Here is a 236-nt window from a genome sequence, read left to right as displayed (position 1 = left end):
GACAGGAGGCCAATAGATGACTCATTTCTTCGCTAACGGATAACTGTTTCACTCTGTCTCTTTCTGTTTATTTACATCCTTGATTATCAGTTTACCTTTCTATCCAATTTTCACTCTTTACCTGTCTATTCATACGCCTGTTTCCCTGTGTACCTTTATCTCTCTATTCTCCTACATTTCTATCCTCTTCTCTCTTTCTACCTATCTGTTTACTAGATCCGTATCTTCCCATCTAC

Source organism: Penaeus monodon, chromosome 31 (genome assembly GCF_015228065.2).
Source record: "Penaeus monodon isolate SGIC_2016 chromosome 31, NSTDA_Pmon_1, whole genome shotgun sequence".
Taxonomy (NCBI): domain Eukaryota; kingdom Metazoa; phylum Arthropoda; class Malacostraca; order Decapoda; family Penaeidae; genus Penaeus; species Penaeus monodon.
The sequence above is the reverse complement of the archived record's forward strand: the minus strand, read 5'-3'. Positions refer to the sequence as shown.